The following is a 27,997-nucleotide window of genomic DNA, read 5'->3' on the forward strand; positions in this document are numbered from 1 at the left end:
AGCAGGCACACAAAGAAGCAAAATGTCTGATACAACCCACTGGTTTGAGGTGTATGTGTCAATTATTTATACTACTGTAGCACTAGGAGCCTTATTCATAGACCAGAACCCCACTGTGCAAGATGCTGTACAAATACAGAGATGATCCCTGACCCAGAGAGCTTACAGTCCAAGTAGAAGACAAAACAACAAATGGATACAGACAGACAGGAGAGAATACAAAAACATTTTGCCAGTGTTGGTCAGCATGATAGGTGTTAGTACTCATAGAACTCCAAAATGTCAAGTGAGGAAGTTTAAACAATCAGTGCATTATGCTATGTTCTAACTTAAGAAGTGCATCAGAGTTCAGAAACCTCTGAAAGAGGCAGGAAACAGCTTCCTCCTCCCTTACCATTTCTAATCTGATTATAGAGGATTTGATATTAATCCTTTATGCTTTGCTAATTGCAAAGGTTTACATGGTAGCTGGCACATAGACTCTTCCTTCTGTCCCAGTGTAAAATAAGTCAGGTACTACCAAATTCACAGTCCATTTTGGTCAGTTTGATGGTCATAAGATTTTAAAAATAATAAATTTCACAGTTTCAGATACTCAAATCTGAAATTTCATGGTGTTGTAACCATGGGGGTCTCAACCGCAAAGCAGGTTGGATGGGGGGCTGCAAGGCTATGTGGGGTGGGGGCACAGTATTACCATGTTGCTTCTGCACTGCTGCCTTCAGAGCCGGGTGGCCGGAGGGCAGCTGCTGGCTGGGCACCCAGCTCTAAAGGCAGCACCACTGCCAGCAACAGCACAAAAATGAGGGTTGCATGGTATGTGGGGGGGTTGTCCCATTTTGGGGGCAGGGTCAGCCTTATGTGTGGGCAATGTGGGTGACCACCCAGGGCCCTGTGGTCAGGGAGTGCCATGGTCCCCCTCTTCCTCCCCCCTTCCCCACAGACAGTCAAAGGCCCCTTTACCTCCCGAGTGCTGGGACCGGAGCCAAGGAGGGGCAAGGCTGGGGGTGCCCCTGTTCGGGGCTCCTACCATGCACCAGACTCCAGTTGCTAGTTCTGGCTAGGCTGCTGCTGGTGGCGGCGCTGCCTTCAGAGCTGGGCTCGCAGCCAGCAGTCATGGAGTTTCCTTCAGCTAGGGGAGATTCCTGAGATCTGATCCAGTCCTGGGAGCAGCCTGTGCAGGGGAGAGGAAGTCCCATCCCTCCCTACACTAGCCAGATTTCATAGTGGGAGTTCAAGTTTCATGGTCTGTGATGTGTTTTTCATGGCCATTAACTTGGTAGGGTCCTCAAAATAAGACCTTCCTGCTACAACTTGCAAAGCTACTGCTTTTGTTGTTTCTCCTACCAAGGCCATCCCATCTTCACTTAGGTGAGCTGATGGTGAATGTAAAGAACTTGGAGGCTACATACAAGGATTTACTCACCATTGGGACAAGGTCTGTTGCTCGTCAGAGTGTTACACTCATTTCTATTATAACTCATAGATCTTTAAGCCTGGAAGGAACCATTATGATAATCTAGTCTAACCTCGTGCATAAGAGGCCAAAGAACCTCACTCAATAATTTCTACATCAAGCCCATAACTTCTGTTTGAGCTATATCATATCTTTTAGAAAGACCTCTAATCTTGATTTTTAAATACTTCAAATGAAGAAAAGTCTACCACATCACTAGGTAAACAGTGGAGGTGAGAGAATGAATTCTTGTTTGAAACCAGTGGTTTAAATCATTCACCCAAATCTGTATTGACTTAAATGTGTATGCTGCATGTTGATATAAAGCCTTAATGATTTATTTTAGCATATCATAACATTTCAAGATGTTCCAGATTGAATAATGATTGAGGCTGGTAAATGCTTTCTTAAAATCTATAAAGTTTGAGTGGTTTTTGCCATTCAATGCTCTCTTTTATGAGTATTCTTAGGGTGAAAATCTGGTTGACACATGACCTGGGTCAAAATCCATCCTGCTTCTCCTGTATCTTTCTCGCAACCAACTCCTTTATTCTGCTTAAGATGATACTGCAGAATACTTTTCCTGCCACTGAAAGGAATGTAACACCACTTCAGTTACTGCAATTACTTAGGTCACCTTTCTTTAGTATTTTGATTTGTGGCCTTTTCCCCATTGTTCTAGAGGCTTTTTCTGGTTCCACGTGTCATTGAAAAGTTTGATAATTTTTGTTTAAAATTGGTTTCATCACAAGCTTTCAACATTTCTCTGAGGACTTGGTCTTCACCTGCAGCTTTCCTAGGCTTAATTTTTCTTTATTCATTTTTTGTGATGAGACATTATGATGTCTAGTTCTGAGGGTTTAATTTAATTGTCAAAGTCAATATTTTTTGTGGTTTAGCACCTCTTGAAAATGCTCTGCTCTCTTTGTTCTTTTTCTGTTAAGGTATTTTTCCTTGTTTATCCATAACAGGCCCTCTGGCTAGTATAAAATTGCCAGCTAGATCTTTGTTGAGTTGATGCAGTGTTTTACTATCCCTTCTTTCAGCAGCCTCAACTTCTTTGGCCATTTTATCCATATTTTTCCTTTTCTTACAATGCTTTTATTGTTTCATCCTTTGTTTTTAAATAGATTTTTTTGCTGCTAGTTTTCTGGTAGATATTTTTAAGTGGTTACTGTTTGCTTTGACTTGTTTCCTTTTCCCCCCACATAGTTCCACATATCCTCAGTTATCCAGACTTCACGTTTGCTTATAGAAAGCCCCACAACATGTCCATGATGACTTCTTGTGGTGGATTTAAGTCTTGTAGCACCTGAAATTGATTCTTATGTTCCGTTCGAAACTGCTGCTGTATCCATTAGCCTTTTGCTGTAAATTTTCTTGGTACTTCGGGAGACTTTTTGTTTTTCTTGAGTTTATCTTCAGTCTTGTTGCACACAAATAGTGGTCACTTCCAACATCAGTTCCTCTGTATACTCTAACATCCTGGAGAGTTGATCTAAATTTCTTTCCAATATGTAGATTGTCAGTCTGATTCCTGGTGACTCCATCTGAGGAATTCCAAGTTACTTTATGTATATCTTTTTGTGGGAATAGTGTTCCACCAATGATGAGCCCGGATACCAGGTACAGTTCTTCTAGTTTTCCACAGTTCTGATTTTGGGAACCAAACACGTGATTGCCCATTGCTTTCTCCACTCTGTTGTTGTTGTCATCATCAACCTTGGCATTGAAGTCCTCCATTTCTAAGTAGATTAATGTCATGCTTGGAGTATTGTCAGTTTGTAGACAGCTCTCTATCTGCTCTTTGAGTTCATCATCGTAGTTGTCTCTGTGCATATCATTGTATAATTGTCATTTTCATGAACTGTGTTTAAAACCTGGCTCAGAGCAATTGGGTATTGGTTCTCAATCTAAGTGATTTTTCTGCTTTGGAAGTCACAATTATTGCTGCTTCCTGTGTATCTTATGACTTTATTTTCATTTCTGAATTGCTTTTTATCAGCTCCTGGCCATCAACATTTGCTTACTCCAAGGATTTGAAATTATATTCATCCATTTCTTTCATCACCTGCACAGCTTTTGGTGTTGCAGCCATCATTCTAATTTTTCAGAAACTGATTTTCATAGTTTTATTTTTACCTTTAGTAAAGAACTTTTCAAACACTTGGCTTCCTGGTGGCTTTCACCAAGACTTGTTATTTCTGTAACTTGGCCTATCACTCAACCCCCACCCACATCTGGAGGACCAGTGAGCTGCTTTTTATCTGGTCCCTACCCTTTGACCTGTCTTGTTTAGGTGACCCTACCAGGAGTTAAAACTACCTCTGGCATAGTTCTGAGGATCATTATAGCACACAAGCCTTCCCACCATATCAAGGTGCAATCCTCAGGGAAATGCTCTTTCCCACTTAGAGTGGGATTTTCATGAGTGCTCCGCATTGACCAAACTCTGCTCCCATTAAAGTCAATGAGAGTTTGACCACTGATTTCAAAAGGAGCAGTTAGGCCAATGTTGAGTGCTTTTGAAAATCTTACTCTGAAGCTACAGTCTCCTGGTCAGAGAATCATTGCAGGTGGTGCCTTTAGTTAGGACTCATGCTGTAATCACTAGTCTCTCTTCCAGAGTTGTATCAACAGCATAAAGTCTGGCTATTTATTCATCCAGTGGCTGAGAAACGGTTTGTTTGTTTTTTAAAGTACCATCATTACAGGATTCTCCTTGGGTTTCAAGCCCCCAGAGCAAAACAGGCAGCAAGCTTCAGAAGCTGAAGATATTTGTTTTCAGGGTTGCTGTCCCACACACATCAGCTGGCAGTACGTTCTGCTTCTGCAGTGAAAATGGAGCAGCCCACTGGTACCTCCAAATGCCAATTCCTTTTTTACCATTCATGAATGAGAAGCTCCCTCTGGCAGCCGAATATACTTGGCTTTTGGCTAATTTTCTTCATTTCTGGGTTTTCCCCTAGGGGTTTAACTGACCATCATTTTGCTGTCAGTTTTAACAATTTAACAATTAAAACATTTAGAGAGGCTCCCTCTTGCCATCATCTTGGCATTGGATTAGATATCTTGCTGGTTAGGCCTGTTTCTCTTTTTTCTCTCTTTGGCTAGCTTTGGTTCCTAGGGAGATGATGTAGGCTGTTGCAAATCTCATGAAGGGTCCCTGTAGACTTTCTTCTTGCAGACTTTGTGAAGTTCATGTGCTTTGTCCAGCACACTACTGCCTGGCCCCTGTGTTAAGATTATAGATTCCAGACCCACAGTAGTGTGGCTAACTCCCAGCTGTAATTTATTCTGGGTACCTTTCCACCCATAAAACAAATACAAATATAGATACAGCAATCTACATTGATATCAATATACACACTGTTCTAGCTGTAAATCTGCATTTAATTAAGCTTAAAATTGGCACATACCAACAAATGCAGAAAATACAAACTTGAGGATAGAACTTCTGCATTTTAATTTTCTTTAGTGATTTAGAATACTTTTTAATGTCAGTAGCAACATATCAACTGTTACATTATAAACATCTTGAAAACACTGGCCATCTGAAATACAGAAAATCAAACCTGCCAGTAACAAGAACCCATTATCACTTTTCAGAGCACAGTCTGTCGTAGACTTCTCCTTGTACCATGACTGCTTTACACAGACATCTACAAAAATCCAACTTTACCAAAAAATGTTTAAAGCCCTGCTCTAAACTAAATTGAAATGAAAAATCTCAGACTTCTATTAGAGTTGACTTCAGTGTTGTAGAGCACATGTGTATGCAACAGGAGCTATTAAAATTTCAGATTTTCAGTATGGGTGCAAGCTGGGTGACAGTACCTCTCTCAGGATGGAGTCTTGTAGTTTTGTCTCTATTAGACCGGTACGTTGATCAGGCTGTTGTATGCATATCTAGCTTACAACCCTGCAGGTCTGACTAGGTTTTTGGTATCTGCATTTCTTCCTTTGGGAACCTGTGATACACGAGATTGGCCAACAGCCTTCTTAGAGCACAATATTTTTATTTAGCCATTGGAACAAAGCATTATAGAAAAAAGGATTTTAAAATAAGAAACAACCTACATTTACGTCTGTTATACCAACAGTACTACCACCCCATACTAGTGACATAGGCTGGCATGCCTTGCTTTTTCAGATACACCTATGCTTTCCTGTGCCGAGTATCTTTCAACCTATTTCCTGCGGGACCCAGCAAGAGTGTCTTTTTAAACCCTGCGAAGTTCTTTGTTTTTTCCAATGTTGATGGGTTTTGGTCCCTCCTGATCAAACCAGTTTCAAAGGCTAGTGTAGGGTATCAAGCCAGACTAGTTAGAGCTGATAGCCCAATAACCAGGTCATTATACACTATTGAGAAATTGTTATCTAGCACTCCATTTATCGTGTCATTGGGGTTTGTGGACCACTGGTAGCAGCAGAATGCTTAGGTGGTTTGCTGAGAGCTGGCTAGTCATGTTGGTGGTGATTCTCCCTGCTAAAAGAAACAGCAGATGGAATGGGAAATGAAATGAAGTGCAAAAGCGTAGGCAGCATGAGAGCTCTTGCAAAACCAAACCCACAATCCTGTATCACACTGATGAAGCTAAAAATACTTTTCCATGTAAGCAATGCTATAGTTCAGTGGCCATTTGTAAAAGTTTATCTACTTTTAACCGTATGTTTACGTGATCAGCAGATTTAGTTTAACCCCTGTTTGTGCATTTAGGGCTTGATCCTGCTACCATTGAATTCAATAGCAAAACTTCCACTGTCTTCAGTGGTGCAGGCTCAAATTGTTAGCCATTGCTTTTGATGATCCAAAGGCCATAGTTTGATGATCTCTGGTATAGATAATTCATTCTTGATGTTTATTCAGCCCTTGGCCTGTCTGCTACAACTGCCAAAAAAAGGTGCCAATTGTAAAAGATTACTACTTCACTGCACTGAACAATGGACTAAAATCACCTGCTTACTGCAGATCACTGAACAACTTTCAGAGCACAATGACTTTGGTCACTACTAACTGGGGATGGATTTGAATCAATAACCTGGAGCTTGAAAGTCTGTTATTGGGGCCTCCTGTGTAATCAATGGGTAAACTTCATATATATTCCTTCTGGGGGAATTCTGTGCCACTGCACAATGCAGAATTGGAGCTGCAGAGCTGCTGGCCACCAGTAGGGGCTGCTGGACTTTACAGAGCGCAGCTCACCTTGGCTGAAGGCTGCAGGCTCTGCTTGATCCTCATTCTCCCAGGGACAGGAAAGGGCCCGAGAGGCCCAGCTCTGGCAGTAAGGCCAGGGCCACACCACATCATGTCCTCTGGCAGGACAGTAAAGAAGCTGGGGGGAGTAAAGGCTCTGGGGGTTCTGATATCTGGGCTGGGGATGCCCCACAGCTGGGCTCTGCGGGAAGGGGGGTGCTGGTGTCTGGGCAGGAGGTGCCCTGCGGCTGGGCTCTGCGGGGGATGGGAGTGAAGGTGTCTGGGTTCTGGGGGCGCCACACAGTCCCCTCCAGCATCCTTCAACTGGAACTGGGTTGCCACAGGGGTTTCTTTAACTCTCTACTCCAGCGGGAGTCTTCTTTTCTGTTGTCTGTATTGTTGACAGGAATTTTGAAATAAATTACCAAAATAATTGAAACTAGAGTGTTTATATTGTGTTATTTTGACAAAATGTGCAGAATTTTGCAGAATTTTAAAATATTGTGCACAGAATTTTTAGGTTTTTTGGTGCAGAATTCCCCCAGGAGTTAGTTAAATAAAAATATATTTAAGTCTGCTGATTTTATGTTCTCTCTCTGTGTGTGTATGCGCTGTCAAGTTATTAAATAATTATGTGATTAATTTCTCTCAATAATAGAATACAATTTATTTAAATATTTTTTGATGTTTTCTACATTTTCAAATATATTGATTTCTGTTAGAACACAGAATACAAAGTGTACAGTGCTCTCTTTATATTTATTTTTTATTACAAATATTTGCAGCGGAAAAAAGAAATAGTATTTTTCAATTCGCCTAATACAAGTACTGTAGTGCAGTCTCTTTATCATGAAGGTTGAACTTACAAATGTAGAATTATGTACAAAAAAATCACTGCAGTCAAAAATAAACCAATGTAAAACTTTAGAGCCTACAAGTCCACTCAGTCCTACTTCTTGTTCAGCCAATCACTAAGACAAACAAATTTGTTTACATTTATGGGAGATAATGCTGCCCACTTCTTATTTACAATGTCACCTGAAAATGAGAATAGGTATTTGCATAGTACTGTTGTAGCCGGCATTGCTAGATATTTACATGCCAGATATGCTAAACATTCGTATGCCCCTTCATGCTTCGGCCAACATTCCAGAGGACATGTTTCCATGCTGATGATGCTCATTAAAAAAATAATGCATTAATTAAATTTGTGGCTGAACTCCTTGGGAGAGAATTGTATGTCTCCTGCTCTGTTTTACCTGCATTCTGCCATATATTTCATGTTATGGCAATCTTGGATGACGAGCCAGCACATATTGTTCATTTTAAGAACACTTTCACTGCAGATTTGACAAAACACAAAGAAGGTACCAATGTAAGATTTCTAAAAGTAGCTACAGCACTCAACCCAAGGTGTAAGACTTGGAAGTGCCTTCCAAAATCTGAGAGGGACAAGGTGTGGAGCATGTTTTCAGAAGTCTTAAAAATACAACAGTCCTATGTGGAAAATACGCAACCCGAACCACCAAAAAAGAAAATCAAACTTTTGTTGGTGGCATCTGACTCTCATGATGAAAATGCACATGTATCAGTCCGCACTGCTTTGGATCATTATCGAGGAGAACCAGTCATCAGCATGGAAGCATGTCCTCTGGAATGGTGGGCAAAGCATGAAGGGACATATGAATGTTTAGCATACCTGGCATGTAAATATCTTGTGACACCAGCCACAACAGTGTCATGCGAATGCCTGTTCTCACTTTCAGGTGACATTGTAAATAAGAAGTGGGCAGCATTATCTCCCATAAATGTAAACAAACTTGTTTGTCTTAGTGATTTGCTGAACAAGAAGTAGGACTGAGTGGACTTGTAGGCTTTAAAGTTTTACATTGTTTTGTTTCTGAGTACAGTTATGTAACAAACAAAAAATCTACTGCATGCATCCGATGAAGTGAGCTGTAGCTCACGAAAGCTTATGCTCTAATACATTTGTAAGTCTCTAAGGTGCCACAAGTACTCCATTTCTTTCTACATTTGTAAGTTGCACTTTCACAATAAATAGATTGCACTGAAGTACTTGTATGAGGTGAATTGAAAAATACTATTTTTTTATCATTTTTACAGGGCAAATATTTGTAATAAAAATAATATAAAGTGAGCATTATATGCTTTGTATTCTGTGTTGTAAATTGAAATCAAATACTTGAAAATGTAGAAAAACATCTAAAATATTTAATAAATTTAATTGGTATTCTATTGTTTAACAGTGTGATTAAAACTGCAATTAATCGTAATAATTTTTTATCACAATTAATTTTTTGAGTTAATCATGTGAGTTAACTATGATTAATCAACAGCCCATAAATAAATAAATATTGTGTGTGTGTGTGTGTGTGTGTGTGTGTGTGTGTGTGTGTGTGTAACCTTTCTGCCAGGTGGAGCCAGCAGCAACAAGGGCCGGGTTCAGTATCTAGGGGTTCCTTTTCAATGGTACAATACAAAACCAGGTCGAGCCCCCACCCCCTCTGGGAGAATTACACACCACCACCTGGGCGCCTCTAAGAGGCACTACTTCCCTTCTCGCAAGCACAGAGTCTGAGTGTAACAAAAACTTTTAATAAAAGGAGGGAAGTAACTCGGCAGTAATTTGGAAAAACACGGCAACTAGGATTCATAAACATAAACCACGAGCAAAAGACCCACCGTCACGTAAGTTGGGCAGTGTCCTTTTCCCCTTAGGAGGTCCTTGCCACACCTCTCCATCAGCCACCCTGCTAGCTGCTTGCTGTGCCTCTCCACAAGCCACCTGGCTGGCCACTTGCCAAGATGTCTTCAGGGCCCCCACACTTAACACAGCTCTCAGTGATTTAAGCTATTAGTGGGGGAGCCTCACGGCTGGTGCACACTGGGCAGTCTCTTGCAATAGAGACACTGTCCCGAAGTAGGTCTAATACTTAGACCTAGGTATCAGTGCTTTCAGGTCTGTAGTGTGTAACAAGACTCTCAATTGAATCTAAATTAGCTCTTTTATTATATCATAGCGAGAGGAACAGTCAAATGGTGTTTAAGACCCTTAAACAGGACCCACACCACCAGGTACAAGTACCTACTTCCCCGCATTGGGCTTTGGAACCCATGTCCCCTGCTTAGCAAGTACTGTTCAGTTGAGGGTAAGTCCCTCCATCAGGATATGCCAGGTACAGTTCTGCAACCCTTGGTTCACACAAGGATAACAAACCTTTATTACTCCTGCCCCAATAACAAGGAGACTGGGGATCCAATACCAGCCATAAGTGATCATTTGGGCAAGAAATCCCATCCTGAGCACCTAGGCACAGTGGGTGTGCCCACGCAAACGAGATCAGCTCCTGAAGTCTTTTTCCACAGCTCACCACTAGATGTCAGGGGAGAGCTCATTCAGACTCTGCTTACATCTATATATATCTATATCTAGTAACCTCATGTTTTAGAAAATAAACCACCACCAACTGATTAATTATGGACCAATGATTACTAAGTATTTTTGTTGTTGATTTAAACTAAACTGGCTTAGTTATGACTGTAAAAACTACAACTGGGTTTTTTTAGTTCGTATAACTCAAATTGTCAATGACTTTATTTTAAGAACTAAAAATATTTATTTAGGGCTGAGACTGATATGCCAAAATTCAGTCTGTTAAATGGTTTAAGAGTTGAAAATGCAACTGCTGCCAATATCTTTGGTATACTGGTAAGAGCACAAACAGTACCAATTTAGTATGCAGACTGGCAGGTGGCATCACAGTTATGTTATAGCAACAGCTGTTGCTGAGTTGGCCTCATTACTGTATCAGTATCATGTCTAGACTTCAAGCTGACTAACCTCATTAATATGGAGTTGAAGGAAAAATATAAAATTATTATAGTTAGGTTTGGCTCTTTGCTTCAATTCTTTCCATTGAAGGGCATGTCTGGACACTGCTACCACCCCTTGCTAGTCAATGCAAATACTTTTTTCACAATCAGCGTTTGATAATACATGTAAGCAGAATCAGGATGAGCTCTACCCTGACATCTGGTGGTGAGTCATGGTGGGTTATGGAAAAGAACTTCAGGGGCTGATCTCAGTTGCCTAGGCACACCCACCCTGCCTAAATGGTCACTTTGGCTGCTGTAGAAGCCCCAGTTTCTCTGTTATTGGGGCAGGAATAAACTGTTGTTATCCTGTTAATACCCACCTGCTGAAGTGAAGAAACAGATTGACAGAGCCAGACGAGTACCCAGAAGTCACCTACTACAGGACAGGCGCAACAAAGAAAATAACAGAACGCCACTAGCCATCACCTTCAGCCCCCAACTAAAACCTCTCCAACGCATCATCAAGGATCTACAACCTATCCTGAAGGACCACCCATCACTCTCTCAGATCTTGGGAGACAGGCCAGTCCTTGCCTACAGACAGCCCCCCAACCTGAAGCAAATACTCACCAGCAACCACACAACAGACCCACTAACCCAGGAACCTATCCATTGCCAACTGTGTCCACATATCTATTCAGGGGACACCATCATAGGGCCTAATCACATCAGCCACACGATCAGAGGCTCGTTCACCTGCACATCTACCAATGTGATATATGCCATCATGTGCCAGCAATGCTCCTCTGCCATGTACATTGGTCAAACCGGACAGTCTCTACGTAAAAGAATAAATGGACACAAATCAGACGTCAAGAATTATAACATTCAAAAACCAGTCGGAGAACACTTCAATCTCTCTGGTCACTCGATTACAGACCTAAAAGTCGCAATATTACAACAAAAAGACTTCAAAAACAGACTCCAACGAGAGACTGCTGAATTGGAATTCATTTGCAAACTGGATACAATTAACTTAGGCTTGAATAGAGACTGGGAGTGGATGGGTCATTACACAATGTAAAACTATTTCCCCATGTTTATTCCGCGCCCTCCCCCCTCCCTTCCCCCCCCCCCCCCCGTTCCTCAGACGTTCTTGTCAACTGCTGGAAATGGCCCACCTTGATTATCACTACAAAAGGTTTTCTCCCCCCCACCTTCCCCTGGCTCTCCTGCTGGTAATAGCTCATCTTAAGTGATCACTCTCCTTACAGTGTGTATGATAACACCCATTTATTCATGTTCTGTATGTATATAAATCTCCTCACTGTATTTTCCACTGAATGCATCCAATGAAGTGAGCTGCAGCTCACGAAAGCTTATGCTCAAATAAATTGGTTAGTCTCTAAGGTGCCACAAGTACTCCTTTTCTTTTTGCGAATACAGACTAACACGGCTGCTACTCTGAAACCTATCCTGATTATGTGAATCAAGGACAGTGGAACTGTACTTGGCCTTTTGTTATGATGAAGGGATTCACCATCAACTAAGCAGCACTCGCTAGGCAAGGATCATGGGTTCCAAAACCCAGTGAATAGAGAGAGGCTGGGGACAAGTATTCATACTTGGTGGTATGGGCCTCCTGGTGAGGGCCTTACATGCTAATTGCACTTCCTGCTCTCTCCTGTGCTGTGGAATATCAGAGCTAATTTTGATTCCATTAGCAGTCTAGTTACAGGCTGCTGAGCTGAATTCACTGTGAGCCAATGGTGCACCAGCACTGAGGCTCCCCTACTACAAGCTGAAATCACAAAAGAGCTAAACTTACTAAGAGTTGAAATCACTGAGTGTTGTGTTAAATAGTGGGGGAGCCTGAAGATATATTGCGGAGCAGTTTGCGGGATGGCTGGCAGAGCAGAGTGACTCTTGGAGCAGAGCTGTTTGCAGGACGGCTAGCAGAGCAGAGTGGCTGGTGGAGCAGAGCAGTTTGTCGGATGCCTGGAGCAGCTCATGGGGGCGGCTGGCAGAGTGGAGCGATTCGTGGGACGGCTGGTGAAGCAGAGCGGAGCCCCATGGAGAGGTGGGGCAATCAGCTTTGGACCATGTAAGGTGCCCCTTAACCCCCCCCGCCATCTCCACCCAGGTTGGGAGGTAAAACTCTGCAGATAAACTTTTGAATTCGGGGGCTGCCCTGACCAGGGACAGAGACTTTTGGGTTGTTGGACTTTTGGGACTTTGGGTGATTTTGGGTTGCTGGACTCAAGAACCAAAGGGAAAGGACACGCCCCAATTTGCTTGGGGTGGGGTTTTTGCTCATGGGTTGTGTTATGAATCCTGTTGGTGCTGTTTCCCCAACATAATGCCACATTGTTTCTCTGTGTTATTAAAAGGGTTTTGCTACACTCAGACTCTGTGCTTGTGAGAGGGGAAGTATTGCCTCTTGGAGGCACCCAGCAGGGGTGGTATATATTTGTCCCAGGTCACTGGGTGGGGGCCCGAGCCAATTTTGCATTGTGTTATTGGAATGGAACCCCTAGATACTGAACCCGGCCCTTGTTGCTGCCAACTCTGACGGGCAGAAGGGTTACATTTACTTTTAGTGGATGCATTATTTATAATAATGGTAATATAGCAATTCTGAGACTGTAACTAACTGGTCCAAATACACAATGCTTTTCTCATATTCATTTGAAATTGTGAAGCCCAATCATGACAGATGCTAAGTATTCTCAGTCTGTTGATTTCAAGGGGATCAGGCCCCAGGTCAATAAATAAAAATTATAACCTCAACAAAAGTGCAATCCAAAACTGAGTCTACTTAATAACTGATAATTCCATAAGAGAGGAAGAATAATTTCTCAGCAGATAAAATGTCAAGTGTGTGTGTGTGTGATGGAATTAGAGCTCCTCTGTCTTCTTCACAGCATACGTGTAACGCACTTCAAGTGGCATTTGATTAGGATTCATCATCGAATTAGGACCACTGGTTGGATCATTAGCTTCCCTGGCCTGGGCCAGGTACTGACAGGGAGTGTGATGTGAATGGTGATCCAGCTGCTCTGTAATAATTTATGAATAATGTATGACCTAGTTATTGGGAATATTTATTGTATGACTATGTTGGCTTTGTAATAGTGGGGGTTTGTCAGGACAAACAAGCAGGAAGGAAAACAACAGCTCAAGACAAGTCACTCAGTCAACACGAATGGGTTGTTAAGAAACAACACTGGATAGGAGAAGACCCAGCAAAAAAAGATGATCAGAAGGACTAGTGCAGTTTAAAAAGGGACTCTTGAGAAAGAGGACAGTAGTTGCTGGGGTAGCTGTCCTGGGAAACCACACAGACACCCAGCCTGTTTTATCATCAGATGGGAAGCCTTCAATAAGAAAGATGTGTGTAGACTGTTTGTTTTTAAAATCCTTTTTCTCTTAGGCTTTGTTCCTAAGGTGGGAATAAACAATACTTTAGTTTTAAGAAAGTTGGCTGGCCACTGTACGTAACACTGGTCACATATTGTAGAAGGGAAGAACTGTAGATGCCAAACTCAGTTGGACCTGCTGGATAGGCATGGTTGCTATATAAGGTACTGTAGCCCGCCAGATCCCAGTCTAAGAATGGGAGAACTGTGGAATTCCACCCCATAGGAGGTAAATGCACGAGACCTAACCTCTGAGGGGCTGCACTCAGAGAGACCAAAATGGGGGCAGAGGTGCAGTAGCCCTATCACTATGACAATGTGCACAATTTACAAATACAGTCTGTTAGCAGTATTTATTTTTATTACTGTAGATGCCCCACCAGGAGAGGTTCCCATTGTGATAGGTACTGTGTAGATATATAGTAAAAGACACACATTGCCTTAAAGGCCTTTTTCTTACAGGTTACAACAGGTGAGTGAAATAGTCCGGGAGAGAGGAAGGATGTTTGTGTACAAGATGGGCTTGCCATTATTAGGTGGTAGCGTTCTGTAGGCCTCATGGCAAAGGTGAACTCTAAGGACTGATCTGATGGAGTATATGGCTTTGTAGATTTTGGGGGGGAACGTTTCCCCACGTGTAAGATACAGCATGGGAGAAAGTACAACAGTGCTTGTAGGAAAAGTGGGCAAATGGTGGGCTGATGATTAGTGCTATAGTTGGTAGAGCAAAGGTAAGGAATAATTGCATGATAAGCTCAGAAGATTTAAAAGGTAGGGTGGAGCTGGGACAGTCCTTGAAGATAAAGACAAGAATCTTGTGTTTTGAGGCAGTGGTTGAGTGGAGGAACTCATGACGATTTCTTTCATTTTAATATCCAATTATTTAATTACTATCACAGTATGGCCCATGGTCTCTAGTACTGAGGTATATTTAGTCATATTTAGGAAATCAGAAATTCAAATATCAAAGTGATAAAATTGCTTAAGGAATTCAAAGGAGAGCAAGCAATCCTGTTTATACAACTAAGTGCTATAACTATTTTTAAAGTCAAATAAAATTCAGTTAACACTTCATTCATGGACAAGGACTGCAATGGAGAAGGATTGTTTAGTACTATAGATGGAGAATGAACTTTACCAAATGTTGAAGATTTGGTTCTTCCCCAGACTTTATTACATCTATTCATGTTGGTAATAATACTTAGCACTTCTACAGTGCCATCTATTCAAGGATTTCAAGTGTTTTAATGTTGATTAACTAAGCCTCAGACAACCCTTGTGCAGTAGATATTCTATTTATATTTTATAATACTTACTCAAAGATAACTCTTGGACACTTTAGAAATACATAATTCTGTCAATAAATGTTCTCAGGCAGTTCAAACTGCAATGAACAATACACAAATTTAGCATCTAAAGCAGTTCACCTAATGATTTACCATGTTGCTGTCTTCTGCGCCATCATAAGAAACTCATGTGTCACTGATTTATTTTTAGTTTCTATGCTTATTCAGTGTCTGCTGGCTGACGTACTGAAAGGACACCATGCTTCTTGGATAAAAGAGCCACCTCACTCTAATATGCTGGTTGGTAGCTTTCCTGGCCATCTCTGGAACTTCTTGCATATTTTTCTTTTTAATGCTAATTTTGTAAAGGATCTGGTATATATTGTTGTTGATACATCTCAGGAATCAGTGATACAAATTCAGAGCAGTAGATACGTTCAACACGTACATATTGCTTTTCAAATAATAGGTTATGTTTTGGGGGATGGGGAGGACCGTATTTAAAGTTAGGTTTTATTTCTCTTTTTAAGTACCCAATTCTCACTGTGTTTGTACTGGAAAAAAATCTTTTTGTTGTAAGTCATTTGAGATTTCCACTTTCACATGATGCAGAGCTTGGCAGATGACAATATAAAATGAAGCAAATTTGGAGTGGATGGTGTTCATCAAGCCCCCAGGCATAATATAGGCATTTAAATACTTATTTATTAATAATTTTCATTTGAGGTGCTCAGAAAGCATTTGAGAAACTGCAATCAAGCATTGAGTAAATCATGTACTTTTGCTAATTACGTACAAAAAACTATGATAAAAGGACATATCGCAACATCAAATGCTAGAATGGAGATACCAACAATTTTCTCAGCAGGTCAACTCAAAGCTCCCAGCCTCCTCTATTAGATAATTTGTGCTAACTTTCTCCATCCTGCAATAAAAATGCTTCCACAGGAATTCTCACTTGAATACTTGAATAGTTACTCATGAGCTGCTCAGGAAGCCAATTTAAGATTAAATAACCCTATTGAATAAAACAAAACTGGGCAGACCGTGCCCAACAACCCAAGCACCATCCACCATATGAAGATCTCAGTATCTCCACAGTACTGTCCTTCACCTTCTTCATAGGCACTTTGGTGGCCTCTCTACAGTTCAGGATCCATACAGGGGAAAAAGGACTGGAAACAGGAGGGGATGCTGGGGGAAGTGAGATGGTAGAGAATGACTATCTTCTCCCTGCTAATACCACAGAGTTTACCTGGAAAAGGCAATCAGCTCAAAGATTCCACAAAAGGACTACATACAGGAACAGTGAGAACATCCCTGGCTACATTAGATAGCATAATAACAATGACAAACATTAATAGTGGTGAAAACTTCTCCTGCTTCAGAGGACATGCCAACCACTAACTGTGGTGGATAACAAAGAATAACACCTGTAGCCAGGTTATTCCATAAGTGTACGCTATGGGGTTTGGTTTTGCATCTTTCTCTCCAGCATCCGGTACTGGACTACTGTCAGATGAGATACTGGACCAGATGGTCCACTGGTTTGATTTAGTACGTCAATTCATATATTCCTAGCTTGAACAATATATTTTAAAAAAAGTAACTCTAACTAGCAATAAAAATGAAATTGACCATTGTTCTAGATTGACTCCGCAGCAGAGGTCTGACATTCAGAAAATGGTTTTTTCTAATACACTACTTTTCAGAATGAGATTGGAGTACTAAATATCACCTTTGCAACTGTAGGAGGATATAATTGATTTTGAAGCAGTTTTTTCAATGGGAACAATGAGAAGAGGAATTGGTTAAGCATATGGCCAAAAGCATTGCGAAACATTCCAGCAAGTTTGTTGATGGTTGTTAATCTAAAAATATTTCTCAGTTCGAAACTGACAATTTATAGTGCAACAATAGAAACTGCATCAAATTCATTGCTGTTACACAAAATATATGTAGCATGTTTTAAAGTCTTCAAAATGATGTCATCCACCAATCTATACATACACTTTAGAGTATTTTGCCAGTTTTGCCACTAATTTCAATGCAGCCAGGATTTCACTCAGTCTTCTAGTTGTTGCATAATTAATTACTTAGGCCCTGATCCTGCAATCAGAGTAAGGTGGGCACTCTTGCACCCGTGCAGCGTCCTACTGACTTTAATAGGAGTCCACCCACCTAGATTTGATTTGCAGGCCCTTCGACAACGTATGTCTGTTTCCATAGCATTTTTATATTAGGAACAAATTCCTCTTGCCCGCTCACCTGAAATTAGTGAAACATCGTTACCATTTCATGATCAATCATAGTCAAAGGCAGCAGAGTACATTTTGTGTTTGAGCTTGTACATTTTCATAGCAATTTTGAAAGGCTGTTATATCATAGAATCTTAGAATATCGGGGTTGGAAGGGACCTCAGGAAGTCATCTAGTCCAACCCCCTGCAGAACTAAGCATGTCATTTAGGTCTTTATCATGGCCGTACTGTGTTTATACATTATATACAATTAGATTTTAAATGCACAACTCAGAAAAAAATCTGACCCATGAAACAATTGTTACAGAACAAAAAATACAAAAACAAAAATTACTCTGTCTTCTGTGTCACTACGAATAATGATGTCTGCATGGATAGCAGGCTTCTGTACTCAAGTAAGACGTTTGTCTGTAACTTGTCATGAATGCAGAAAGCTATACCAAATACACTACACTAATAAGAAACCATTTAGAAATAAATTTATCTCTGTTGAAATCTTGGTTCACAAATATCAACATCGTTGTGAATTACAGAGAAAGTTGACTGTTTCTCACAATATTACAGGATGTTCCTAGATAAGAATGTACTCTAGTAGTCACAAAAACAAATTATAATGCTGCCAGAATAACCAGACAACAAAGTAACTGCACTGTAATGTGAAATGGGTAGATTAATGGTCATACTGCAGCATGAATAAAAGTTTACGTTTATTAACATTAAGTATCTCCACCTGCAGCTTCTCAGGGTTATCAAAAATTAAGCTTTGCAGATAATTGAAATGTCAGTACTCTGGCCTTCTGATATCAACTTCTGCTTACCCTATGTGACCTGGGTTGTTAAAAAAAAAATCTTATCATGACACTGAAGAACAAGTCATGTGTTTACTATGTGTGGTTCTACAGTTATTACCCATGTGACTTGACCACATTATTGGCTTTAGCTAAAGACCTTGTTTTACTTCAGAAAAACATTAAAACTTACACAGTCAGCTCAAATGTGATTCAAAAGTTTTGGGTGTGTGCGTGTGTTTAAAAAAATGTCAGTGGCAACTAAACTAATGGAAATGTTTCTATACTGTTTAAAAAATCCTCCTGCAAACTTTTATTTTAAAAATAAATTTTCACTTGCAATATTTGTAACCCATATTTAACACCATTGAGTTTTTGCAAAAGAACATGAAACTGACTAGAAATAAGTTATAAAATCAAAAGTTAGTCATTTCCACTAATCTGTGTTGGGGGAAATAACAAAATGTAAATTAAAAACTTTAATGCTAAAAGGTAAATTTGATTTTAAAAATTCTTTCAACTTCTGTAAGCTTAGGTATTTGTAAAATAAATAAGGAGAATTACTTAATTATACCAATATAATTTGTACACGTAAGGCTGTTTTTGTTCTTCTGGCTTTTCTGAGTTTTAAATTGGTTTATCTTTTTTACTTTTTTATTACTGGAATGTTTATATTTAACCCCACCCCCCATTTGGAAAAATGTAATAAAAAGTTGTAGGAAATACTGACCGACAGCTGTTTGATTTTTTTTTTTTTTGGTTAATATTTGTCTCAGGCTATCCTTAAGCTTAGACTGACTACCTCCTCTCATTCTGCCATGTACTCTCCTTTTCCTTCTGCTCCTACCTTCCTACTTGGTTTCAGAGTAGCAGCCGTGTTAGCCTGTAGCTCACGAAAGCTTATGCTCAAATAAATTGGTTAGTCTCTAAGGTGCCACAAGTACTCCTTTTCTTCTTCCTACTTGGATTTCCTAAGTAATATCCCTGTGATTTCTCAAGCCTGCACTGTTCGATGTATCACACAAGTTGTAGATCCTGATCCTATGAGATCTTCTACATCTCTGAATCCTGAAGTCTATAATCCCACTGATTTTAAGTTTCCATGCTCACTACTGGTATATTATGATTTTTGTTGACACTGGCTGTTGCCTCAATCCCATACATCTATAAAGGAAAACTTAGTCCCCACTTAAAATCTAGATCAGATACAAATGAAGCAGTGGAAATTCAAATGCACCCCTATTTTTAAAATTCTTAATTTAATTCATAGAGATTCTGTGCCCTACTCTGTAAGTGTTGCTGTATTATCAACTACAAACACTGAAAAATCAGCAGCTCTCCCTACCTCCACCCTCCCAAAAATAATGGGGTTGCCTTAGAAATCATGTGTTTTTAAAAATATGTATTTTGGATTATTTTGATTTGTCTTCTGGTATTAGAGCGTTGAGAGTTTGTGTTTTTAAGCTTTTCACTGCAATATTGCAGAATCTTCTTTTAGCTCAAGTGGCAGGAGCCTGGGCTTTTGGAGCTGCAGGAATGACTTGTGTCCCTGTTGTAGTTGTGTGGGACTGAGGGACTGCAGTGTAGTTGTAGCAGTGTTGGTCCCAGGGTATTAGAGAGACAAGGTGGATGAGGTAATATCTTATTGGACCAGTATAGGACTTGAAGAAGAGCTCAGGGTAAGCTTGAAAGCTTGTCTCTCTTACCAATAGAAGTTGGTCCAGTAAAATATATTACCTCGCCCGCCCCCCCCACCCCCGTAATGTACAGCACAGCAACAGCCATAGGGGTCTCCATGGCTGCAGATGTAGTTACATATGAGCATGAAAAAGGTTGAGTGTGTATATGGGGCTGGCAAGGAGACCAACCTGCATGGGGGTAGCTACAGTGGAAAAGAGGGATGTTAAGGGCCCAGGCCAATACTGTTCATAGCCCTACACACCTAGCCCATGCACAGTGGCTCATGGCCCTTCACTGTTCATAATACCACTTGCCTAGCTGGTACCAGGTGGCCTGTCACTACACATAGCCTGGCCTGTACAGGGTGGCCCGTCACTGTTCATAATACCACTTGCCTAGCTGGTACCAGGTGGCCTGTCACTACACATAGCCTGGCCTGTACAGGGTGGCCCGTCACTGTTCATAGCACTGAATGCCTGTTCTGTATAGCATGGCCTGTCACTGTTCACAGCATAGCATGCCTGAGCTGTTCAGGATGACCCATCACGGTTCTGAGCACCCCATGCACAGGTCGTATGGGATGGTCTTGGGCCCATCATTCTTAATAGATTGTTGCACAGCTGGGCTGTACAAGATGATCTGTAACTGTTCGCAGTGTGCGTGCCAACTCTCCAGGATTGTCCTGGAGTCTCCAGGAATTAAAAATTAATCTTTAATTAAAGATTACGTCTTGTGATGAAACCTCCAGGAATACGTTCAACCAAAATTAGTAACTCTACTTTGCAGCACTGCATGCCACAGCTGTACATGGTGATGTGTCATTGTTCATAGTACCGCATGCCTGGGCTTTCCGTTGTGGCCTGTGCCTTGCCACTACTCATAGCATTGTACGCACCTAGTGGTCTGTGGTCTGTCTGTGTTCATAAGATCGCAGGCCTGGGCTGTCCATGATGAACTTGGGACTGTCACTGGCTCAGCACAGGATGTCAGGGCTGTACAGGTTGGCCAGTCTCTGTTCATAGTAGTGCAGCCCAGGGCTGCATGAGATGGACTTGGCCCATCGCTGGTCAAAGCAATGTACGCCTATCCTGCAAGTAGGGTGACCAGGTGTCTGGTTTTCAACTGGAACAGCCGGTTGAAAAGGGATCGTGGCGGCTCCAGCCAGCGGCGTGCAGCAGGGCTGGCAGCCTCTGTGCCAGGCGCCCGCCCGGAGGCAGCTGACATGTCCCCCGCCCGTCCGGCTCCTTGCGCTGCTCTCGCCTGCAGGCACCGCCCTACCCCAGCTCCCATTGGCTGCGTTTCCCAGCCAATTGGAGTGCGGAGCCGGTGCTGGGGGCGGGAGCAGTACGTGCAGCCCCATGGCTGCCCCACCTAGGAGCTGGATCTGTGGGTCACTTCAGGGGCGCAGTGCAGTGCCAGGGCAGGTAGCAACTAGCCGGCCTTCGCCCTGCAGCACCGCCCACGGGACTCTTAACGGCCCGGTTGGCAGTGCTGGCCGCAGCTGCCAGGGTCCCTTTTCAACCAGGCGTTCCGCTGGAAAACCGGACGCCTGGCAACCCTCAGCGCGCCCTCGGTTGTTGGGGGGGCCTGTCGCTGTCACAGCCTAGCACGGCACCCCGGTCTGTACGTGGGCCTGTCGGGGGGTCCCGTGACTGCGTGGGGGCCAGGGTCTGGGTCTGTTCAGAGCACCGCCCCCAGCTCCGCTGCTCCCGCACGCCCCCTCAGCCCGGGAGCAGGTTCGTCACGGCCAAGCCCCGCGCCCACAGGGGTCGCCCCTACGTTCCGGGTACCCCGCTACGGGGGAGGGGTGACGCTGCGGGCCTGGCCGCCCCGCTCCGCCCACAGCCCAGTGAGGCTCCACCCCCCCGCCAGCCTCCTTCCGGACCAATCCCACTGCCCGCGTTCCCGAGCTCATACCCAATCGTGAAAGCCGAAACTCAGCGCAAAAACAGCCAATGGACGGCGGGGCGGGGCGGGGCGGGACTGAGGGCAGCAGCCGGCTCGGGTGAGCGGCGGATGCGGACGGGGTTGGGGTGAGGCGTGCAGCGTGCGCATGTCTATGCGGGGCCTGGGAGAGAGGCAGGCGGCTCATGGTGACGTCATTCCCTCGTGCCGGGCCCGTCGCGCGCGCGTGTGGGTCGGGGGGAGAGGCGGAGGAGGCTGCCGCAGGGAGTTGAACTGGTGTGTGAGAGGAGCGGGGGGCTAGTTCGGGGGGAGGGCCATTGCGGGGAGTCAAAGGGCGCAGGGCCGGGGGAGGCTCTGTGGGGAGGGGTTCTGGGGCAGGGTCTGTCTGGGGGGAGGGATTCTGGGGTAGGGGCTGTGTGGGGGGGCAGGGTCTGGGGCAGGGTCTGTCTGGGGGGAGGGATTCTGGGGTAGGGGCTGTGTGGGGGGGCAGGGTCTGGGGGGAGGGGTTCTGGGGCAGGGTCTGTCTGGGGGGAGGGATTCTGGGGTAGGGGCTGTGTGGGGGGGCAGGGTCTGGGGGGAGGGGTTCTGGGGCAGGGGCTGTGTGGGGGGGCAGGGTCTGGGGGGGCAGGTTCTGGGGCAGGGGCTGTGTAGGGGAGGGTTCTGGGGTAGGGTCTGTGGGGGGGGCAGGGTCTGTGTGTGTGTGGGGGTTCTGGGGTAGGGTGTGTAAAGGGGGGAGAAGTGTGTGTGTGGGGGGTTGTACAGTACGTTTCAGGACCCTAGCAGTAAAAGACTGCTGAGTGCGTGCGCACTGGACCGTGCCCAGCTTGTGCTGACACCTTGACTTATGTTGAATAGTCCTTCGTGCTTCCATTCTCTCATCAGATGTAAATTACGGATATTACACATCTCTGCATAGAGCATACTCTTTTTGTTGTTGCCTAGAATGCCCCATGAGAAAAATATCTTGATTGCAACATGTACAAATTGAAGCTCAAGATTTTCTCGCATATGTATAGACACTGGCCAGCCTCTTGGTACCTTCCATATCCTGTTTGGTACAAGAGTATGATAGCAGTTTTTTGAGATTTCATTCCTGGCAGGTATTGAGAAATGCATTTAATCTCAGAGCTGTCTTGCTGAGGCTGCTTCCTGAAAATGAAAGACAATGCTGATCACCAACATCTTCACCTCTCATCCCAGCCCTGGCTGGGATGATTTAACTGGGAATTGGTCCTGCTTCGAGCAGGGGGTTGGACTAGATGACCTTCTGGGGTCCCTTCCAACCCTGATATTCTATGATTCTATGATCTTTCTGCCAAACTAAGTTGAAACGGTTCTCATTTCTTTGGTTGTGATAACATCCATGTTGCTGATATCACACCAGTAAAAATGTGCTTCCTTTTATTCTCTCATATCATCAAGATCCCCAGATATTGAAGTGGGAGAAAAGCATGATTTAACTCTACAGTGCCACCAGTATCAAAACTTTCTTGTATGGTGTTCTGTTCCAGATTTCAGAAGTGGCACAAAATAGAAATACCTTGAGCATCGGTGAACTTTTAGTTTCCAAATGAATGTACAAGGAGTAGCCCCTACTGCTGTTAACGGGGTTTTGATAATTTTTTATTTTTAAAATTGTGATTATGGTTTGACACACTATAGCTGTAAATACATATGTATCATACTGCTCTGACAAAGTCAATATGAAGCAAAGGCAGAACTGGCCTTAAATATGCTGTTCTATATATGAATGTAGGTTTTGGTGTATTTTATTCCCCTTGGCCCATTACTTCTGTTATGTGTAGTGAGTTTCTTTAGCAGTGCAAATAATATTTCACAAATATTTCTCAGATACATTTGTTCTGAGTGTAGCAGTGCATCAGATGAGATGGTCCAAAAGATTCTGGGGCATCATCAGTTTCCAGATGGTAAACTCTTCAGAGAAAGAACTGTCTTTTTGTTTGTGAAAGTGTACTAGATGCGTAAGGCACTATGGAAATAATATTAAACTTAGAACGCCATGAAAAGGACATGTTCTACTAGAGCTATATTTGAGATGTGAGACTTGCAGTTGAATTCCGATGCATGCTACTCAGTCCAACCCTCCATCAGTTCATGCTATACTTAATACCTAGTAGGCTACATCTAGACCAGTAAAGATCCTGAAGTCCTGTTGGTATTTGCTGCTACAACTCTGTTATCTGTACATTGTATTTTAAACATTTAAAAAATTTGGTAGAAATTTCAGGAGGCAGGGGAGGGCAAAGATTGTACAGTCCAGCTATAGAATATTCCAACCATGTCAATAGTGCCTTGCTAGAAAGAATAGGGTTGAATGGCTAGTGGCTTTTCCTTCAGCAGTATTGATTAGTTAAAATTCCCCAAAAGTAGTTATGACTTACAGCAAAGTGAACTCTCATTCTGCATCAAACCATTTGATGAGAACACTTGAGCCATTTTCTGTTACAAATGGGCAACAATTATGGGAGAAATGTTAGAAGATGGTATATCTCTGAAGACACCTACATCATAGTGCATGCTGTTTGGCTGTTAGATAAAATCACATGCAGTAGCATATCATGCTACATACTGCAGCACATACTTCTCTAAAATATGAAACCAAGTGATCTATAACTCTACCACTAGACCTGATATGTGACTTTAAAAAAAAAATCCATATCAGCCTCTCATCTCTGACCAGTATATAATATTTTTCCATAGAATCCCTGCCTCATTCAATGCACAGAAAGGATGGTAGTCACTGAGGCCTGGCCTACGCTGGGGGGGGGAGTCGATCTAAGTTATGCAACTTCAGCTATGTGACTAACGTAGCTGAAGTCAACATACTTAGATCTACTTACTGTAGTGTCTTCACTACGTTAAGTCGACTGCTGACACTCCCCCGTCGACTCCGCCTACACCTCTCGCTCCGGTGGAGTACTGGAGAGTGCTCGGCAGTTGATATATTGCGTCTTCACTAGACACGATAAATCAATCCCTGCTGGATTGATCGCTCTGGAGGTAAGTGTAGACATGCCCTAAGAGAGCAGCTATTCAATATTTCTTTTTATCCTAATCAATAAGTGTATAATCCCATGCCTTATTTACTGCAACATTCAAACTCTTCCTTGGATATAGAAGTATTAATTTCCTCATGGTCTTTTCTCTGGTGCCCATCACTGTAGTAGCTGATAATGCTTCACGAACATGAATTAATTTCTTCACAATATCCATGGGAAGTAAGGTGGTATGTATTTATTATCCCCATTTTACACATGGGGAGTGAAGTCCAAAATTGTCAAGGGTGATAAAAGTTTTATAGGCCTTTATATGTTCAGACCACAGGTCCTATTGAGTTGCAGCTGAGAATGCTAAGCACTTCTGAAAATGAATCCCCAGGTATCTCTATTGGGTACGCAGAAAATGAGGAACACAGTTAATGACCATCTGTGAAAATTTTGGTTTATGTGACTTGCCCAGAATCTCACAGCTAACAGGAACTCTGTGATAGAGGCAGGGATAGAATCCAATTCTTCAGAGTGGTGGTTAAAGCAGCCTCATTTCCTGCATAATCCCCTGCCTCATTTGCTGCATAACTTCCTACCTCTGCAATAGATGAGGTAGGGGTCCTACAGATAAGTCTCTTTCATTATACAATCCTGTTCATTCCCTGAGTACTGTCCATCCTGTGCATTGAATGAAATGGGGTCTGTCACACCACTTCAGTTATCCTTCACCAGCATTGTGTTTTATTGTGATGGTCAAGCAGGCCACCCCCTGTAATACTATTTACATATATTTATCATCCCCCAGCCATCTGCCCACTTGCTTCTGGGGATGGGAACAGGACTAGCAACAGCCAGTTTTGACTATCTCTGCCTTCCTCGGGCTTTCTGCTCTCCCCAGAGCTTTCTTCCTCTCAATTTATATATTCCCAGCTGCTAGGGTTCCTTCCCTCTGAAATGATCCCCTCAGCCATAGCTCAGTTAATTGGTCTCAATAAATGATACTGGTGGGGATTTGAGTCTCAGGCTAAGTCAGCTCCTGACTCAGTACATACTTTCCAAAGGACCCTGTAACAGTATGATCATGTAATTAAAGACTGTCATAATGCCTAAGCAAAAGGGGGCCAAATTAACTTTGCGCAGGCAACCTTAATTCTGGCATTTCCTCACTTTTGCGTGTTCAATTTTGCAGCCATAACATTCTTTTTATATATATATATATATATATATATATATATATAAAAAAATGTATAATACAAATTTCCTAAGTTTTAAAGAAAGCAAACTGAAAAAAACCAGAAACCATATTGACCACTATATGGGTCATGAATAGAATTGCAATCTTTAGACCCCCAGCACAGTCCTCTTGCCACATGAGCTAACTAACTGTAGCGGTAGTAGGTTGTTGTCCTCTGTGACCTAGCCAGTAGAGATTGATGAAAGACATACTTCCTTAGTCTGTTTCACAGCTATTTTCTACACATAAGGAGGAATGATGATTCTCAGGAATTCTGAGTTCAGTTCAAAGTTCAGGAGGAGAGTGTTTTCTGGTGGTTATTGATCTTTTTTTATATCCTGTGCTCCCAGTGTCAAAAACCGAGGTGAGGTTGAATTAAGCTAATCATTTACTGTTTCCACGTGTCAGATGTAGAGAAAGTAACACTAACGAATCGTCAGAGTAAGAGGGTGTTAGGTTATAAAATGACAAGATAATGCTTGTCAGCAATTTATCTTTGAGAATTTAGTTTTAATCTTAGATTTTCATTTTGTCATTTGACTTTTAACATATAGCACTTGCAGTTCATTTTTGTGGCCCATATTCAAGAAACATCGCTATCCACAAAATCACTTAAGCACCTGCTTAATTTGAACTCAGTAGAGCTCAAACACAAGTGCTTTCATGAACTGGGTCCTATAATGGAATATATACATTATATTGCAACAGAAATATCATGGAAGCTAGTTAAGTGACATGGCATTTTAATGTACTAGCCTTTCACTTTTTTAGACATTAGTTTGATCACCAGGAAAACCAGTTCTTCAGGGACAGTTTTCCACATCACTAAACATAACTTGAAGTCTTCTCAAAACATGAATGACAGAATACTGGAATTGTTTCGACAGCACTGTAGTGCATCCAAGCTATGTGGCCCAGATCCTCAAAGGTATTTGAGGATCTCTGCTCATATAAAATTTTGTCTAGGAACTGCATGTGCTTTGTTTAGTTCTAGCCAATGCCGTCACAATCTCTATCAGTGACATTAAAATGCACTAAACTAGACAATCCTATGCAATGTCTGGTTATTACTATGCCATCATTGTTTGAATGACTGTAGTCATAGTTTAGAGTTTGGTTCAGTTACTACTTGGAATAAACTCTTATTTGTAAATGTTTGGGGGAGATCTATATTTTCTTTTTGTTTTACTTAGATTGTATTTTACTGTAATCTGCTGTTGCTTCTACTTGGTTCTGTAGTGAAGTACTGTAGGATCTCAACTATCCGAACACTAGAATTATTCATATAATTAGAAGTCAATTTAAAGAAAAATACTGTAACAAAATGTTCAGTAAAGGTTCCTCTTCTCCATCATTTGCTGAAACCCTTCATGGTTTATTTTTTATTTGGCCTTAGCAGCACTTTCCTTTGACATGTAAAGTCTTAAAGTTTTCTTTTATACTTCTGTAGTGTCTGTAATTGTGAACACCCATCTCCTTCCCCCATACAGCCAGAACTATCACACTCTTCTTGTTTCCAGATCTGTCCGTTATTGCCAAAATCTCTTGCACAGCTTTTCAACAAGAATTAATAAATACAAATGAATAAGTGCCTAACTGGTAAGCAATTAACAAATTGGCAAAGTGACCTCATAAAGTCATAGATTCTAAGGCCCGAAAGGAACATTACGATCATCCGGTCTGACCTTCTATATAACACAGGCCATAGAGCTTCCCAAGAATAATTCTTAGTGTATATTTTCTAGAAAAACATCCTCTCTTGATTTAAAAATTGGCAGTGATGGAGAATCCACCAGAATCCTTTGGAAACTGTTCTGATGGTTAATTACTCTCACCCTTAAACATTTACATTTTATTTCCAATCTGAATTTGTCTAGCTTCAACTTCCAGCCATTGGATTGTATTCTAACTTTCTCTGCTAGATTGAA

General features: G+C 42.2%; 1 protein-coding gene across 14 annotated transcripts in view; it reads left to right on the forward strand.

Moving 5' to 3' along the window:
* WDR89 (WD repeat domain 89) overlaps positions 1–27,997 on the forward strand; it is a 109,306-nt gene that overhangs the window by 43,487 nt on the left and 37,822 nt on the right. For 3 of the 14 annotated variants that reach the window (XR_007357257.2, XM_048854498.2, XM_048854502.2), the window contains exon 1: positions 21,981–22,103. The exons of 1 other annotated variant lie outside the window; for it this stretch is intronic. The gene's annotated coding sequence lies outside the window, so the exon portion shown is untranslated. Of the gene's footprint in view, positions 1–21,260; positions 21,347–21,980; positions 22,104–27,997 lie in introns of those variants that run through there. 10 more of the 14 variants (XM_048854500.2, XM_048854495.2, XM_048854496.2 and 7 more) reach the window with 7 other exon arrangements.

This window comes from Caretta caretta, chromosome 6 (assembly GCF_965140235.1).
Source record: "Caretta caretta isolate rCarCar2 chromosome 6, rCarCar1.hap1, whole genome shotgun sequence".
Taxonomy (NCBI): Eukaryota; Metazoa; Chordata; order Testudines; family Cheloniidae; genus Caretta; species Caretta caretta.